The following is a 15,631-nucleotide window of genomic DNA, read 5'->3' on the forward strand; positions in this document are numbered from 1 at the left end:
TGCCTTCTTTTTCGTACAAGTTAATCGACGGGTCAGTGACACAGTCATCCCCACGTTTTCTTAAGAAAAACACCTAAGCAAGTTTACGTGCGACCTGACCTTTGCTTCTCCACAAAATGTTTGTGTGCGTCAATTAGCGTAAATTATAAAACGTGTTTTTCTGTCGAATAAATCAGTCACGAGTGCGCGCTTGTTGTGTTAACCTTCTCGTCCTTGTCTGCATGTGTGCAGTTCCTTTGGTTGAAAAAGAAGCAGGCTCCTGCGGTTTCATTCTGTGATTCTCCTCTGGCCTTGTGCAGAACGACCGGTGAGTCAGGGTCCCCATTACTCCTACTCCATTCTTCCGATCTCACAATAGCCGTACTTTCTTGTAAGGAGCAGTGCGAGCCAGGCATTTGTGTGCGGATGCGCTGTTGTGTAGCCATCAAAAAGTGAAAAAGCTTTCGGTTTTCATATTTGCTCGCGTTGTCCACTGACAGCGATCTTGTAATCATGGTCGCACAAACTCAGTACTGTTTTATTAGCAGCGCTGCGAGCAAAACTCAAGAACAACGCTCTATGCAGAGAAAAAAAAATCTCGCAATGCGTACTGTGAACTGGATGATATCATTTACAGAAAAAGTCACGTTTATAGGCATATCAAAGCGCACACCGGAGATCACCGAACCCGAAAGCATTGCCTTTCCATGTAGAATAGCCGGTCGATCCCATCTGTGTAAATTTGTCTTCAGATGGCATCACTGAACGGCGATGACACCCATGTCGTTTCACCACGCTATTAGTCTATAATTTGAAGGCGAACTTTTGAGCGTACTTATTTAAGATAACAGCGTTTGCAAACACGAACCAATATTACTCCGCAATCGAGTTTGTACTTATATCTGGAATGCGAGGGCTGCTTCCCAAGCAGCACTAGTAATTGGCCCGATATTGGAAAAGGATGGTTTGACACTGGCCCTTTGCAGCACCAGCTTTTACGAATACATCTCCAATATTGGGTCGAGTACCTGGGCTGCTCGGGTTAAGAGCCTCACCTGAAGGCACCAAGTTGTAGAGAAGGACATTTTGGTGGAAAAGCTTGGGGGAAACTGCGCTAACCGACGTGGGTGATAAGAAAGCACAAGCAACGCTGCTGCTCAGCGGTGCTTCTTGTTTTTGGCTTTCCCCGTCCTTTTGCACAACTTTGCAGTGTTCACAACTAAAGTGTTGTGCACGGTATTCTTATTTTTCTCGTTTTTGGCCCTTTATAGCCTACAAAATCTCCGCTTTTAGAAAACGTAGCTTCTTTTGGATTTGAACAAGCTATTCTATTAACACAGGCCAACTTCACTGTCCTCAGGGTCGCTTTAACCATTATCAAGTAGCTGGCAAACTTTTAAGTACGCCCAATATACACACCGCATATCCCTTACAGCACAGATCACCTGGAGTACATTCTCCACGCGTAGGATTTGAACAAAGAAACTTCCATTTACGGTATGCTGAAAACTATGCAGGACGAATTTTTCTTCCGAGAAAGCTGTATAGCTTTCCTTTGTAGCCGTATGGCTGCGCTTGGGTGGATGTCAATAAATAATTACTCCCTTAATCCAAAGCATATAAGTTATCAAGCAGTTGCTGTATTTCACGCAGCCGCGATGCTTGGCTCTACGGTTTCGGCAGATGATCCCTCCGGCCACCTATTTAGGAGTGTGAAGCTCACTTTATTCCAGGCTGATTGCTATCGCAGTGAGATTGTCAGATTGTCAGCACCGCACTCTGTATTGAAAGACCTATACCTAATTGTTATCAACTAAGGTGGTTGCATAGAATTTCTGGAGTGTCAGAACCCTCTAGACGCCAAAGGGAGCGGCTGAAGGCAGCATTGGCCACGTAGCAAGGGAGATAAAGCTTGTAGAGGTGGCCAGCTAAAAAGCGTCGCGCAGGTTTGTTCCGTTCTTGTGCGCGTGTATTACCTCTTTGCTGAAAACCTTCCGCGGGAGCCCAGATTTTATGCTTCATGCGTCCTACTTATTGTGGTGAGGATGGGTGCAGCCGGCAGTGGGCTAAATTGTTCTGTGGCTATTGTCAATGCTGCCCGGGCTATAAAATGTTTTCCCGTGGTATCAATAGGAGCTCGCAAAGCGTACATACCAGAGTCATTATTGGATCACGGGATATGATGAAAACACTAATGAATGTCAGATATTTCTCGACACCTAATGTGTTATAAAAGTTTCAACTTCTGAAACAGCGGGCAAGCTTGGGCTGCAAACACGCGACGTTAGTTGCTTGAGTTAGCAAAGCTAAGACAGCATAATGCTCCTATTTACTCATCATTTGCACGAAAAGGGTGTAAAAAGAATGCAGCTCACCTAACTTGACTGTTTGGCTGTGCTACGGGGCGGGTCTCAATCTCTTTTCTTTATTTAATTATGCATTACAACTCTTCAGAACATTATAGGCAACGAAACATAACCGCGTTACTTATCATGTCTCGAAAAGATTTTAATGGTTTTAAAAGTATTACGCGGTGGTAATAGCGCCATAGGCAACAAAACAGTACAATGGCGTTACACTGGTGTTGCTAAATATTATTGCAACAGCGACTGCTGTTCCTAGGCTGTTCAGCGGAAAAGTAGTCGAATCTGTGATGAGTGGGGCCCATAAGCTCAAAAGTTTATTTCAACATTTCGCGTGATTACTCTCAGACCGTTCGCGAGAAACTCTGCCAGCTGCTTAAGCACGAAAAATCAGTGAAAAAAGGCGAGCATGTATGCCTTTGGTTCTTGATAAACTGCTTATCAATAGGGACTCTCATTTCTTGAATAATTATATCAGTCGCTGAGTGCGCGTCTCCCACGGGTGCGGAGCTCCTTCCGGTCCTCGTAAATTCACCACCCAAGCAACCTTGCGGTCACACACATACGCTGCACTGATTCGGAGGTCAGTTTTCTGTACACTAAGACAAGCAGTGTTCTTTCTAAAAACGCGCCTCTTTCTTCACTAGTACATTCATGCTACTAGCCTATCATCGCGCATACCCGGACTTGGTTAAATGACAAAATTCCCGATAATCTCCGTTTGTCTGGTATTCTGAATCTAGCATATTTCTTTGTGACCGCGTGGAACGTAGCAGTGGTGGTGTACTTCTGGTCGTTGAGAGGTTACTGCTGTGCTTATTTGAGTCACACGGTGGTTTGGGCTATTTGGTTGCTATTCATAATGCAGACAAGTTTCGCAGCATGAATAAAACACGCACAGAAGACAAGGAACAAACAAGACAGGACTGTGCGGCACTAAAAATTGTCACATATTTAAAGAAGCATGACCCAATGGTACTTCAATACGATAAAGAGGCAGGATTTGTAGTTTTGCCCAAAGGCATGTACCAAGAAAAGGCTATTCAAGCTATACAGAAGAATTTCAACGAAACGAAATTCAAAAAGAAACCCCAGAAGACCACTGCAGTTCGTCTCCTACAAGAAATGCGTCTTGATTCCGTCTCAAGTCTAGTCAAGAAATCTGAAAACGGAAGCCTAGAACCATTCTTCTCTTGTAAAACACACAGGCCGGAATTTCTGTTTCGAGTCATTGTCTCAGAAAAAAACTGTTGGCAATCTGCTGTTGGACAATACCTGCAAAGGCAGTAGTTAGCAAGCTTGAAGTTTGAAGATCCTTTCCTGGTTCGAGGATCGCACGAGATCGTCCAAGAACTCAGCCAAGGGCAAAACCTGATTGCTGCTGATACCACCGGTTTCCCCGTAAACGTTGATGAACTTTATTACTCCGCACCGCACTATGAACTGTTTAAATCAGTGAGACAGCTGATTGAAGATACGAGAGATGTGCCTTTTCGTAATTTATCAGGTTTCAGCAGTGATAACTTTTTAACGCTTTAAGAATTTTATCTTCATACAACGGCTATCAATTTGAATGATCGTTTTTATACCCAAAAGGCTGGCATTTGCATAGATTGCTCAGTAGCTCCCATACTTTGTGACATCTATCTTTGTTTTGTTGATAAGCGCGTTAACAATTCACTAAAGGGCGTTCATGTTAAAAGAATTTTTGGATATGTCGATGATTACTTGGTGATTCTTGACAATTCGCATATTTCATATCCCTTGACGACACAGTTGCAGAAATTATCAAGGCTTTTAAAGCTGCCACAGGAGGTTTAAAATTCACGTACGAACTTCCCTGCGCACACAACATACAGTTTTTGACCTCAGAATTACTTTCAGAACGAACCACATATGTTGGAAATATAACCCTAGGTCACAAAAGTGCCTTCTCCCTTTTAAAAGCGCTCATTCAAAGATAATTAAACGCGGGATTGCCATGAACTGCATCAATGCTGTCCTAGAAAAAACCTGCCCGCATCAAAAGACCGATAGTGTCAATCAGCAAGTCGAGCGGCTACGCATGTCCGGCTTCCCTGATGATGGCATTTCAGCTGTTTGTGAGAGCCTAATGCAGAAAAGAAAGAGAAGTAAAGGAACGGATGATAAAGCAAAGAAACAGAATAACACTCAGGTAATACCGTATCTGCACAAGATATCTCACAATCTGAAGAGGATCGCCAGCCGATACAACCTTGACGTTGTATTTTCCGCACCATGCAAGTTGTCAAAAATTTGCCCAATGATAACGAGAAAGAAGAAAGCGCCGTGCAGCATTAAGGACTCACAAAGTTCACAAAATGTGTAACGAAGGTAGTTTATAGCATTACTCTTACGTGCAAAAAAGTGTACATTGGCCAAACAGGACGTTGTTTTAATGAAAGAGCGGTAGAACACTTCAATCTATTAAAGGATGGTATCAGCGGCCATCTTGCCGCACACTGCCGGTCTTGCAAATGCAAACATATGTTTAAGAAGGCGCAGTTTCTGGATAACGCCAAGGAGAAGCTTCAGCGTGAAATTATCGGAGCCTTTTTTATTAGAAAAGCTGGTGACAATTGCGTCAGCACGCCTTCACGGTCGTTGCTGGAGAATGAGATGGCTTTTTTGGATGATTGTGATTTGGTTTCACCTCATGATAACTGAATGTATTTAAACGTCGAGCTTTTTCAAATAAAATAACTTGGAAGTGCAGCACAGTCCTGCCTTGTTTGTTCCTTGTCTTCTGTGTGCGTTCCATTCATGATGCGAAACTTGTCTGCATTATTTGAGTCCGGTCTTGCCTGGAGTAAGTGTCGGTTCGTTCAAAATGTTGTTCAACTGATCTCATTATTCGTGTAATTTGCTGCCGTCCAGGCTTGAACATCTTGTCCTGAAGTGAATTCTATTATGTCGAATGCTAGGCGAGCTTAGTGCTCAATTTGAAAATTCAGTCCTTCTATAATAGCTGATTTTAAATTTGCGACAATTAATTTTTTCTCATATAACAGCTTCTGACAGTGATCCTGAATATCAGGCTTTCGACCAGTCCAGCTGCTTCATTTCTGCCAATGTTCTAGATCTTATCCCAACCAATCACACTTTTGTTTCAATGTTGCACACTTAGAACGCCTTTCAGATGATTTGATATAGACAGAGAACTATATTGCATGCCGCATAATGAAATAACTCGTAATATACGTATAAGGTGCTAGAACAAAAAAAAATCTATGAAATTCGATGTTCATGTTCAGTAGTGGCTAACTGGAACCTACTAAGCGTTAAGCTTGCTGCTCTTATTGACAGATTCATACTCCTCATCAGTACACCATACAATAACACCACGCCTTGGTTTAATCGCGCTTACGTCGCCTTATCAATAAGAAAAAGCGCCTTTAAAGGCAGTTCAGGAATAGGCACTCTGGTTCCTGAAAGCATAACAAAGCATGCGATAAGCATTATCAGTCAGCGCTGATATCTTCTTGTCACCGCTTGTTCGCTCACGATTTGCCATCAATGATAACAAATAACCTGTGAAGTGCTGGCGCATAGTAAACTCCTCGAATAATCCTGATGTATCGCTTACCAATACTGAAAGAGGCAATGTGTTCCTGCTGCTGAATGTGATTAAGTTATCACTAACACATTTACATCAGTTTCTGCCCCTTTAGCACCTATTACAGTAGCGACCCATGGCCGCCCCGGCTGATGTCTTCCATGAAGATGACAAGGAGAAAAGCGAAGCGCCGCCACGCTGCTGAAATTAGCTGCGGTGGTTAGGCTAGCTGTTTTTTGCGTTGCTCGCCTTTGAGCAATTCGAGAATACCCTGTTTACTAGTGTACGAACCCCCTTCACTACGGAAAATTCAGAGGGCAATTCAGGCCGCCTTTAGATGCAGGCAAAATGCAAAGGCGCCCGTGTTCTGTGTGATGTTAGCGCACGTTAAAGATCCCCAGATGGTCGTAACTGTTCCGGAGCCCCCATTTTCTTTCCAGAGAGGCATGGGAAGCAGCCCTGCTCCACTCCTCGGAGCTGGAGTCTCAAAGGGCTTATAGACACAGTCCGTCACTATTACTATTCACCGGTAAAATCTGGCGTTCCTCAGGGAAGTAAGACTTTCTGACGGGCTAGTTGGTACATATTCATTTCTGGAGGCTGTGCGCTAAAAAAAAGACGTTCACAGGAGAAAGGAGACAACAGGAAAGAAGCGCAATATTCAACTTTAATGACGACAAAAGCCAGGCGCACTTATATATCACCTGTTATCCAGAGATAAGCTGCATGAGCTAGAGCGTCAACCTAATCACCAAACACGAGAAAGAGCAAAGGGGAATTTTCCAGCGAGATTAAAAACCTATGAAGGTGAACATATCAACACGTGCCAAGGTATGGGCTAACAACAATGCATTATAACATGAGAATACAGATCTGCATGAAAGATGTTAATGAAAAAGAAGTTCGTAACAACATGAAAATATGAATAAGAAAAAAGTTCTGACAAACAAAGAAAAGAAGGGAGACGGGGGAAAAACCGTGTAAAGAGGGGCAGAAAAAGTTAAAGGCATATTAAAACTTCTAAAACCAACTAAAAAACATAGGAGCGAATGGTTTGAGAGATTAGATATAACCATCCAAATAGGATAGTTCATTCCTAAAAAGGTTAATAGAAGGAGTGCTAACGCACTTGTCTTTTCTTAGGTCAATGAAAAAAGCCTCAATTACTTCTCTCTCAGTCTTGTCTGGGGCCTTAGCTAGAAACTTAGTTTCATTAAACTTGGGGTAGCAGTTTTTGCAATTGTTACAGTGTAACGGAAGGTTACCTCCAGATCTGTTCTTCAGGGTGACGTTGTGCTTGCGGGCGTGCTCATTAAAACATTTCCCGGTTTGCCCCACATACACTTTGCCGCACGTCAGGGGGATCTCGTACACGACATTGGCAGTGCATTGGGTGTATACAGTGTGATGTTTGATATTACAGACCTTCTTAACAAGCTTCTTGGTCACCATCTGACATAATTTTGCTAGTTTGCAGGGAGCCGAAAAACCAGCTTAACCCCGTGGCGAGACGCAACTTTCTTCAAATTGTGCGAGAGACTGTGCAGGTAAGGCATTACCTGCACAGGTTTCTGTTCTGTGGTTTTAGCTTGGTCTGAATTTTTATCTTTTTCAAAAGGTTTTCAGACATGCCGGTGACCAGGTGGGCTGGGTAACCTGCAGATAAAATCCGGTCAATCTGGGACTGGAAGCTTTCCCCTATATTGTGGGCGCATGATTTTTCTAACGCGGATTTCATGCAAAGGGATACTATGCCACGCTTCACTAGCTTGGAGTGGGCACTGTCATAATTCAAAAGTGGTTTCTTTGAGCGCGGCTGATAAGCCCAATACACATGCGCATTTGTAAATATAAGTTGAAGGTCCAGAAACTGGAGTCGATCATTTTCTGCCCGTTCATGCGTGAATTTTAGGCCCCTTGATAAAGAATCAAAGGCCGTGAGAATTTGATTTATAAGTGTATCTGCGGCACAGTGTGAAGGCACATTAAGAAGGATAAGATAGTCATACGTGCTATCCCTGTTTCCTTCAAGCTGGCTTCAATGCGACGGTCAAATGACGCCAGAAAGATTTCACATAGGACCGGAGCAACTGACGAACCTGTAGATATTCCCGCCTTTTGTAAGTAAAATTCTTCCCGGAAGCAAATAACAGTAGAATCCAAATAAAACTGTAGGAGGTCCAGAAATTTAACAGTTGTGACACCAGTGGAATTCTGAAACCTGACTTCGCCGTATTCTTCCAAACGTTCTCGGACAGCAGCAAACAAAGCGTCGTGAGGCACAGAGTAAAATAAGTCTTTAACGTCAATAGAAAACCCGGTGGAGGCTGACACATTGCCTCCTTCCAGGATCTGCACGACTTCCGTTGAGCTTCGAACGCGGTAAGGGTCACCACCAGCTATCCTGTCCAGCTGGCGGCGAAGGAAGTCGCTCACCACTTTTTGCCACGTATCTTTCAGACACAATGGCACGAAGGGGGCATGCAGGCTTGTGCGTTTTTCCTGAGAAGAAAATTTCGAGGTATCCAGTCTGAGCCGCTTTGACTGCCTTTCCTATTTATTCCAGGTTCATCCCTGCAAGCAGTTTTAGTGCGGCCCGTTTTTGTCTGGATGGGTTGAAGTCGACTAGTCTAAAGTTCTTCTCGATGGCTTCAGTGGCTTTTTTGTTGAAGGTATCATTCGGCATGACAACAAAACCACCTTCTTTGTCTGCCTCCAGAACAGCGAGGTCAGACGACTTCATGAATTTGGCAAGGCTATTGAGCGGAGGGTTCTTGCTCGGATGCAATTTGCTGAGGCATGCGAAACCTTCCCCAATGATCCGGTCTCTATCTTTGTCATTGACTTTGCAGCCGATTTTTCGTACCATTGCTACAAGAGCCGGGCGGTTCGTCTGAGGCTCAAAACAGTACTTGGGTCCTTTTTGCAAGATGTTCTTGACTCCGCTTGGAAGATCGACGTCACCGACGGTGGTAACGGTGTTGGCACACTCACTTGGTTGGGCTTTTGGTGGCAGTGATAGCCTTGTTGTCTGCCACAGAAACTCGATGGATCCGGCTGCCAGCTTCCTGTATCCACTGAAGAGGGAGTTCGCCAGCAAAGGATCAGTCCCTTCATAGAGAAGAATTCGGAGCCAGTCATAGTAGTAACGCACCTGTCGCCAGGATTCGGATTTCAGAACCTTGCAGATCCTTCGGGAATGGCCCCATGTTTCTTTCCTGTTGTCTCCTTTCTCCTGTGAACGTCTTTTTTTGGCGTACGTCCTCAGGAAACTGTCCTTGGCCCCCTCCTATACTTAATTTATATTAACGATCTTCCAGAAAATTTATCATGTCATGTCCGTCTGTTCGCCGACGGTTGTTATTTATGCCCCAATTACTAATACCGCTGATCAAGAATCCCTCCAGGACAATGTTAACGGCATTCAATCATGGTGCAATCGCTGGTTGATGATTCTTAATCGCAACCCGCATTTATTTACTTATAAGATTTCTTATTCTCCTGTCGAACTTGTCCCGTCCTATACTTACCTCGGCATCACTATCAGTAATGACTTATCATGGCGCGAGCACGTACCAAAGCTAATATCATCTGCGAATAAAAAACTAGGCTTGCTTAAACGTCGTCTTCACGATGCCCCTCAAAATGTAAAACTACTTGCTTACAAATCATTAACCAGGCCAAAAATTGAGTATGCATCCGACATCTGGAATCCACAACAAGCTTACCTCATTGATTCATTACAAGCCGTGCAAAACAGAGCCGCCCGTTTCATTCACCGCTCCTACTCATCCTATATTAGTGTTTCATCTCTCAAGCTACCGTCCCAATTATATAGTTGAGGGTTCGTCGGAAACCCGTCTGGCGAGGGAAATTCAGCATATCCTTTTAAACGAACACTCGCCAAAGTCATAAAGGAAAAAAAACCGTAAGAGAATTGACGTTTCGGCACCACTACGGGTGCTTTGTTCACAATGGGATGAAAAAGTCACTTTTTCGTTTTTGACGTCACGCTGGTGTTCTTTGAATCGTCTCTTGAAGTCCCCTGTTTCGTCTATATAGGCTGCACCGCATTCTCTGCAAGTAATTTTGCAAACTACCCCAGGGTAGCTGGTCTTTTCAAGCGGGTCCTTCACTCGTACCAAATGGTTTCTAAGCTTGCTGGATGGGGCATGGGCAAGTTGCCCACTAGAGCACTAGGTCAGGCGGCGATGCGCGACTTTCAAGTGCGGTCTGCACGTTAGCCGGCTTAAGGCGGTTAGGCTGACGGTCTCTTCACAGCCGTTCTGCAGGAGGGTGGCGGTTTTCAGGGTGCGGTGGAGAACTCGGGAAGGTCCGTCGTAGGCCGGTGTTAGTGGTGCTCGGACCGCGTCTAGGCGCACAAAAACGTGGGTCGAAGTGGCCAGGTCAGGGTGCACGAAAATTGTATGATGGCGGGACGGACGCAATGGAGTAGGCTGGAGGTCATTAACACGGTCCAGGGGGCGTTGAATGATTTCTTGGTCCTGGACTGGGAGCTGCTGTGATGTAAAGAAGTCTCCTGGAAGACGCAGAGCACTACCATACACTAGCTCTGCAGCTGAGCACTGTAAGCCTTTCCGGATGACGGCCCTTAGACCAAGGAGCACAAGGGGCAAGAAGTCGAACCACGTGGCACAATTGAGGCGGGCAGCTAGGGCAGTCTTCAACTGGAGGTGAAGGCATTCACCATGCCGTTGGCACACGGGTGATATGCAGTGGTACGCAATGCCTAGCGCCGAGAATATGATTAGGGGAACGAAACAGGGAGGACTCAAACTCCGTGGTCCACGATCGGTTGTCACGGTGCAAGGACAACCAAATCGAGCTACTCACTCAGAAATGAAGGCACGGGAAACAGTCTCTACGGTGATGTCACGAATGGGGACTGCCTCCGGCCAGCGAGTGAAGCGGTCGACCATGGTCAGCATATAACGGTAGCCTCGAGGCACGGGTACAGGACCCACGATGTCGAGATGTACATGGTAGAAACGACGGCAAGGTGGTAGGAAGGCTTGGGAAGGCGTCTTGGTATGACGGCAGACGTTGGTCGTCTGGCAGGGCAGACACAGGCGCGTCCAAGCCCGCACATAAGCGTTGATTCCGGGCCAAACATAGCGCTGGGTGAGAAGGCGCTGAGTAGCTTGGAAGCCTGGGTGGCATAAGTCATGTACAGAATGGAAGATAGGGCGACGTAGTGAAGCCGGAACAAAAGGGCGGGGAAGGTCTGTGGACACATCGCGCCACCAGGGCTCAGGCGAGCAGGGATGGGGCACAAGCCGCATTCGGAGAGAACGGGTGTACTCTCGTGAAGCGGCGAGATCATGGTCATTGTGCTGCGCGGAAGAGAATGCGGCCCAGTCGACGGTGGGAGATGGAGTGTCTACCGCGGCTATACGAGAGAGAGCATCAGCGGTGGTGTTGGCGGCACCTTTCACATGGCGGATGCCGGTAGTAAACTCCGAGATATAAGCGAGCTGACGGAGTTCACTTGACAAGTACTTCGATGGGTTGGTGCGAAACACATACGCCAGTGGCTTATGATCGGTCAGCACGTAAAACTGGCATCCTTCTACAAAATGCCGAAAGTAATGTATCCCGTAGTAGATGGCTACTAGCCCTCGGCCGAAGACGCTGTACTGGGTTTCAGTAGGAACTTGCTTCCATGATTCAAAAGGCAATAGTCTCCACTCGGAGATGAAGGGACAGTGAGGAGAACTCTATGACTTTTTTTTTGTTAGCAAAATCCGATAGTTAGGCAATTCATGGCTTTGTTGCCGCTTGTCCGGGAGTGAAAGATGCATTTATTTCAAAGAAGCTTGATTCGAAGTTGAAAAAGTTTTTCCCGCCCTCTGATTCAAACTCGGCACACTCTTATGACGTCACGGCCACTCTTATGACGTCACAGGACAGAGTGACATGTAACGTAACATAAACGCGGACTCCGTGATTTCTGGCGGATAAAGGTGCGGTCTAGCAGCACCCGAAATGAAAGCTACCGCCGCCGCACGTTGAAGGCATCCATCGGGGGTCGCGTCGTTTACGGTTGCACCGGCGTCTTGCCAGAGTTACGATGGATCCCGTTCCCGCACCCGCAAACGAAGTTCTCGCAAAAAATTCGGCCTGCATTTCAGCGACCTCATCCCCTACAGAGCGTGCAATGCTTTTCAGGGAGTATCGTTAGGTTAGCCGCCGGCGGGTCGTTTCGATGAGCAGCCTAAATATGTCTACCCTAGTGCGGGGAGTCGCGAGTGGTGAGCTCAAGGTCGGCACGTCGCGCACATCGGAGGCTGGCCGAGGCTTTGGGGCCAATGGATTGTGATCCCTTGAAAGGCGCTGTTGCTCGGTGCAGCAGGCGACGTCGAGGATGTTTCTCATGCTTGCAAGGGCCAGGTTATATTTTTTTTTGTTACAAATAACGGGTGGGTGCTCAAAGGCGCTCACGTTTAAAGTTGGCGTCTTTAAAGTAAAACCGGCGCACGACGCTTCAACACGTTCCGCGCGTTTCCGGAGGTACGCGGTCCACTGGATCGAGTTCTCTCACCCACTTGCATGTACCTTCAGATGTGTACTGTGAATGGACTAAATTATCCGAGATGTCGAATAGAACAGCATTGCCCAACTGCTGAAGCTATTGAATGGAGCCTCAAAGAAACGAGTTGCAGGAAAGGGGAGTCACGCTCTCTACAGGTTTCAAATTTCTTTTAAAGCAAAAGCTTTACTGGCCGCGAACTTGCGATTTCGCCGCGGCGGTGCGCCGAGGAGGAACATGAGGTCACAACGCCCGCCTCGCCACGTAGCCGAACCGGTTTGGCCGGGCCGGCGGTGCGCTCGGCGCGAAATAGATCTAGACGTCCTACAAGCATCCGCCAGTGCGGGCAAAGTGCGCCGAAACCGCCGAGCGCGTTGGCAGTCAAGCACAGTTCGAGTATAAAGCGTCCCGCTTTGGCCGACGTGACGTCGCCGTGCATCGCGCGCGCGTTACGACAGAGTGTAAACGCGCCTTAACAGAGCCAGCGCTTAACCGCTAACCAACCTATTCGGTGGCGGTATCTATGGGAGCCACTAAACCCCCCCCTCCCCTTCCGCACACTCACTGAATAAAAAAAGAAACCTTTGGCGCAGCTCGGTATCCAACCAGGGCCTTAGGCGTTTGAGGCGGAGACGCTACCACTCCGCCACTACGGCTGTTTTTCTTTTTGTATTGCATGGAAACAGCGCCGAAAAGAAAAGTCTAAGCACGCTTACGCCACAAAACATCAGACGACCTTACCCCTGCATGAACCCTCCTTCCAAAACATCAAAAGTCTGGGAGGCACACATCTGCATCCAGATAGGGGAGCCAGCTAGGTGGCTCTTGCAGGGCAGCATATACTCCCCGCACTAAAGCGCATTGTTCACAAAACAAAGATTTCGACGACCGTGGTAATTCGGCGTGGCGGTCCATCATGCGGCTCTTCCAGAGACTAAATAGTCCCAGCAACATAAATAGTTCTTATGGCACAGCACTCTTTTTCTTCGCGGGCAAAAATCGAATACTGTAGGGTGTGATGTCAATGCCCTTCTTAAATGATCGTTGTGAAATGTCGCAGAAGAAGATAGCATCGGTTCACAGAACAAAACAATGGTTAGTTGTCTCTGGTGTATTTCACAGGCGACAATTCACCGCCCATGGCGCAAGCATCTCCTTCACATGCAGTGTTGACGTGTGCAGCTTAAAAATGAATGTTTTCGCGGCAGAAGAAATCCACATTCGCCTAACACGTTTTAAAACTGTGGTGTCAAGGAACTCCAGAAAAGGTTGCCGATACAACGGTGCAGGGAACAAATACTCTGTAATTGTCTGAGTCATCTGCCTTCTGGAGAGGCTATACAGGTAGTCTAAAAAAACGCACAGTGAAGAAATTGAAGATGTCGGGAACTTCCTTAAGGAATCCCCATAAAGGCCCCTCACGAGTGTGTCCTGGCGGTGCGAATAGGAAAGGCAATTGAGCACTGAGACGCTTAATAAGCACGGCTACAAAACAGGGTGGTTTGAAGATTTGAAAAAAAAAAAACACGCGAGAAAAGCTCATGCACGAATAAGTGAACAAATCCAATTCCACCAGACTCTATAGAAAGAAATAAGTTATCGCGACGCATAGGATCCCATTGGGAACGCCATACGAATGTAGCAGATATTCTGTGCGTCACCTGCACTTTCTTCCTGGCACAGTGGAGAACCTGCAGCACATCGGCAAGTTCTGCAAATAAAAAAATGTTGCAGACTTGACCCCGAGCGAACACTGATAGTTCCCTACCCATCCAAGCCTAGGTTTTTCGCCTCATGGAGCCTACCTGATAATCCCAGTTGTCGCCACTGTTGCGAATTTGGTGAAGAGGAAGGCCTAGGTAGTGAAGGGGCCCGCAGTCCCAGCTTATGTCACCGTAATGACTTGGTGTTATACTCCAGTGGCCCCAGCAAAACCCCTAGGATTTATCTAGAATAAGAGCCGCACCTGATGCCTCGCAAAACTGTTCAGTCAAATTCCATGCCTCAAGCATACTTTTTGTCAGAACAAAAGAGGGAGACATCATCTGCATAGGCTAAAATCTTAATTTCATACTACGCCAAGGAGAAAGCACGGATAGATGCGCAGTTTATAATACTGAGGCAAAGAGGTTCAAGGTATAGGGCAAACAACAAAGGCGTTAAGAGACGACAGCCTTGGCGAACATATAATTTCAATGGAACAGGCCTGGTTAGCTCTTGCTTAACATTTATCGTTGTATAGGACTCCTTATAGCGCAGTCTTATGCCCCTAAGCAAAACATCTCCAATATTTGCATGATTCTAAGGCCGCAAACAATAAATCGTGACGAACTTTATCAAAGGCCTTCGCAAGGTCAATCTGAATTTTAGCTACTGGTCCGATTTCATCTGATGCTGGCTCCACTACTGAACGTGCAATATGAATATGGGTTTGGATTCTGCGGCCTCTGATACCGCAGACCTGATGCGTGGCTATTAAGTGAGCGGCAACTAGATACAGACGATTGCAAAAAACCTTTGCAAAATGTTTCTAATCTACATTACCGAGGATTGAATTGGCTCTCGGGTTGCCAATGGAGCCGAGCGCAACCCGTGTTGAAAGACTTTCTTGAAGTTTCATCTGAATTTCACCAACCTCAGGAATACAAATTTCGCTGCTCAAATATAACCAAACTTTGTTCGAGCAAAACTTCCTAGGTTAGTGTTTTAAGTATGATTTTGTGTATCGCTGGCGTAAATCTGGATTGCAGTTTCTCTTAAGGAGCAACCACGCGACCGGTACAACTGCACATACTGAGAACAGGTTTTCGAGTCTAACACCGCCAAACTGCAGTTCACAATAACCAGAGTTAACTCCGCCTAACGATAGCTGTGCTCAACCGCGGTTAAGTCGGCCTCGCAACTAGAGTATAACGCGCACTGACGTTGCAGAGCTCATGGACGCCTTTGCGTGTCGCCTCCATCGAAGCGCGGAATTGAATGTTGTATTTTAGGAAAGGAAACGGCGCAGTAATTTTTTACACCTCGGTGGACACACAAACCACGCCTTAAGGGCAGGGGGAATGCGGCAGTGCAAGAAGGAAAAGAGGAAGAGGCGCCGTAAAGGGTGGTGGTAGTGAAAACTTATTCAGTGAAATGAATGTTTGGAGGCCAAAAATGGCC

At 46.3% G+C, this 15,631-nt stretch overlaps 1 protein-coding gene across 2 annotated transcripts in view; it reads left to right on the forward strand.

Annotated features, from left to right (window-relative positions):
• The first annotated feature begins 244 nt into the window (after positions 1 to 244).
• Positions 245 to 15,631, forward strand: part of LOC144100731 (uncharacterized) — a 308,214-nt gene continuing 292,827 nt past the window's right edge. The window contains exon 1 of one of the 2 annotated variants that reach the window (XM_077633568.1): positions 245 to 307. The gene's annotated coding sequence lies outside the window, so the exon portion shown is untranslated. The remainder of the gene's footprint in view (positions 308 to 15,631) is intronic. The other variant, XM_077633569.1, reaches the window with a different exon arrangement.

The sequence above is a fragment of the Amblyomma americanum genome, chromosome 8 (genome assembly GCF_052857255.1).
Source record: "Amblyomma americanum isolate KBUSLIRL-KWMA chromosome 8, ASM5285725v1, whole genome shotgun sequence".
NCBI classification, from domain to species: Eukaryota; Metazoa; Arthropoda; class Arachnida; order Ixodida; family Ixodidae; genus Amblyomma; species Amblyomma americanum.